This window comes from Chrysochloris asiatica, unplaced genomic scaffold (assembly GCF_000296735.1).
Source record: "Chrysochloris asiatica unplaced genomic scaffold, ChrAsi1.0 scaffold00017, whole genome shotgun sequence".
NCBI classification, from domain to species: domain Eukaryota; kingdom Metazoa; phylum Chordata; class Mammalia; order Afrosoricida; family Chrysochloridae; genus Chrysochloris; species Chrysochloris asiatica.
In genome coordinates, this window is record NW_006408535.1 from 12,747,317 (window position 1) to 12,751,107 (window position 3,791).

The window sequence follows — 3,791 nt, forward strand, 5'->3', positions numbered from 1 at the left end:
GTTTCACTTCTTCCCTGCAGTCTTTTATCAGTTCTCTTGGTATCTTTTCATAAATATATTCATATCCATAACATTGGGTAAATTTGCAATTATTTTCTATGCAAATAACCAAATTTCTTAGAAATTTTTACCAATAGCATTTAAATAATTAAGGAGAAAATTCTGAAATTTATATTTTTCTAGAAAGTTAATTACTAGGATTACTTAATATTCTTCCTTTTATAATGTTACCTAATAAATAACTATATTTGCTTTTCTTCTAGACAATAAACAATAAAAAGAAACCGTTTCTAATCAACTAATTGTTGAGTAATTTAGTCCTAAGACTTAACACTTGCAATTTATCTTATACATTGCCTTCTCAGGCGGTTTGCCTACCAAAATGCCTTAGATTAAAAAAAAAAACCTCCTAATTTATTCCCATACATATCTGCAGTGATGAAAATTTTTATATGACAAGGTGAACTGGCAAAGGACATAAGGTAGTGGCTGAGAATACAATGTTAACATGCCAGAGGAGGCAATTGGTATGTCCGACTTCTACATTGTTTTGATGTCTTTCTCCAAAGAGAAAGGACTACAAAATATAGTGAATGGAACAGAAACATGTTGAGAGAACTGAAATTTGAGATAGTAAAGGAGATATTTAAATGGCTGAGTACCTTTTACTCAGTTCTGACTTACAGTTACCCTATGATAAGTCATACTTCTAAAAGCACTTGATTTACAATTGCAACAGAAAATGCCAAAAGGAATCAATACGTTCTGCTATGTGCCAGACCCTTTAATGTTCATATCATTTATACCTAACAACATGTGGGCTGCTTTTTTTTTTATGTCAAATAAAGAAACGTTGGGTTTCTATTTAGCTAGGATTGAGAACTCCCCCTCCCCCTGTAGGACCAAAGAGAAGAATCCATTTTGTATATAAGCTTTAGCACGTCCTCTAGCTCTAAGAAAATGATATATGTATAAATAGCCAGGCAGCTCAAGACCAGATGCCAGATGTTTTCCTTTGCCCTAACCTAAGAACAAAGACCACCAGTCCTGACCAATTAAACTGTAACATCTCATAGTTTGCCAATTGTTAACCAGTCCAAAAATTGTAAAGCTGAGAAACCCAAGCTTGTTTGAAAACTCTATAAAAACCCCCGCAGACAAAGGGTTCGGGGCTCTATCCTTAATCCGCTGAGTTGGATGCAGGTGGAGTCTGAGCCCGAGCTTGAATAAACAACCCTTGTGCACTTGTATCGGTGTCAGCTCCTTGGTGGTCTTTGGGGACCCCGAATTCTGGGCATAACACCCCCACCCCCAAACACAGAGTAAATGACACCAGTTCTGTCCAAGTTCTACTAGGATACCTCCAGGAAGATTGACAATATGTGGATTCACCTTTGTGAACAGTATGAAACGGGTGTGACTCTTGTAGAATCACCACTGGACTGAAAACCACAAGGTCGGCAGTTCAAGCCCACCAGCTGCTCCTCAGAAACCTGATACAGGGTTGATGCCTATTAGAACCAACCCAATGGCACTTAAACAGCAAAACATGATCAGATAGATCATTGAAGTCATTAAGTTTAAATAGATTTTTTTTAAATGCTCTTTCAGAGCTAAACTTTAGTCTCCTGGTATATATACTACTACTTAGAATAGGTTTCAAATGCAAAAGTTTCTATCATTTGTACCTAAAAACGTGAGAGATGGCACCTTAGCATAAGAACTTAACCGCAAGATTGGTTTGAACCTCAAGGTCGGTGGTTCAAACTTGCTAGCTGCTCCTTAAAAACCCTATGCAGGGTCACTGTGATTTGGAACCAACTTGATGGCAACACTACACCAAAATTTGGCTACAGGGTCCTTGTTAGTATTTAAACATATAGAGAAACAAATTGAAGATCTGTGCCAAGCTTTTAAGTTTGCAGTTCTTCTATTATAAACCATTCTTTCGTTTGTTGGTTGTTACTTTTCAGTGTGTTAAAACTGTTTAGCCCTTTTTTCTTGAAAAAGGGAGTTAATGAGTTACACACATGTGAGTTTTGTTTGTTTTCAGAGAATTCAAAAGACTGCTGAGGTTAATTTCGCTAATAGTATAAGGAAGATTGTGCCTAAAGTTTATATTCTATATTAGTCTTTTATACCCCTATTTAAGAGAGTGTGTAATGTTTATATATCAAAGCAAACTTCTGGATTAGGAAAAATACACAGGAGCTTCAGTATACAAGGAAATTAGCATGCAAATGACAGCAACCCTTTAATCTTTTTATTCTCATTACTTTTCTCAATAGAATAAGTTTCCTCTTGGGAGCCAGCAACCATTTCTAGCAAAGAAACAGCAAAAAATACATTGACTTTAGCTAAATCTGTGCAGTTTAAGATTGTGACTTGAGTCTTTGAATTGGTCATTATTAGGTTATTTTTCCCCCTTTAAAATGAAATTTTTACTATAGCTGAAGTTACAAAATTAATAAATGATCACTGTCAAAAAAATAAAAAATAATGTGTAAAATAGAAATAAATTTGGTATACACTTTTCCAGGTTATTTTCTTCAACAAAAATGGGATTGCGGTATGTAAATCATATTTTAGGCAGCTTTTTAAATTTTTTCTTATCCATATTTGTACCTATATATTTTTTTGACTGACAAATTGGCTTCTATTTCTCAGTTTCTGAAAATGTCCTCACTTTGTCAATGCAGCAAATTTCAATTTTGGCGGTGGTGGTCGTGGTGGTGGTGATATGCCGTGGAGGTGGTTCCAACTCACAGCGACCCTGTACAGGGTTTCCGAGGCTGTAAATCTTTACGAAAGCAGAACGCCTCATCTTTCTTCCGTGGAACAGCTGGTAGTTTCGAACTTCTGACCCTGAGGTTCACAGCCCCATTCGTAACCACTACGATCCCAGAGCAAAAAGAATGAAAGATAATCTGCTTTGCAACAAGCTTTATATAGTTAAATTGCAGGCAGGCAACATGCGATATGAAAAATCTTAACTAATCTACAGGTATTAAATACTGAAGAAAGCAGTTTATTATAATTTATTTTATTTAACAATTTAAAAAGCCAGTTCCAGTGTGATTTCAGGAACAACTGGAAATTAAGGAATCTTGATGGAGCTGTTAGTGTAGCAAAACTTGTAAGTAAAATATACGTAAAGGGATTTCTCTAAAATTTGGTTTCATTCTAGGCAAGCTGACCTGAGCCACTCTACATGGCTTTTATTATTCCTGATGTTAGTACACGTTCTCATTTTACAATAAATTCATGACCATCAGAAGGTATCAATTTGATATACATTGCACCTGAGCTTCACAGCCACCAGACGTTGTCTCCTCTGTATCCATTCTGCTAGTATGAAATCTTTGCTTCCACAGGAATTTTAGTATCTTGCAGTCACCAAGTCCCTACTCCAGGCCCACCTCCAACCCCAGTTCAGTATATACATATCTGTGTGCTGTCCAGTACTCCATTGTATTAGGACTCACCTCCTTTGGAACCCGTTTCTCAAAGATTCTAGCCCTGCATTTACTTAACCAGTTCTCTAATGACATTTAGGTTGTAGACAGTCGTATGTAACAGCTATTTCTGTGATTAGATCGTTGAAATGAAAATACCTGATGTTGTTGGGTGTTAGTCAATTCCAATTCATAACAACCCCATGTGATGGTAGAACAGCCCCAGAGGGTTGCATAGGGGTTACGAATCAGACTGCTAATCTCAGGGTCTGCAGCTTGGAACTACCAGTGATTCTGCAGGAGAAAGATGAGGCTTTCCGCTCCCATAAAGATTTA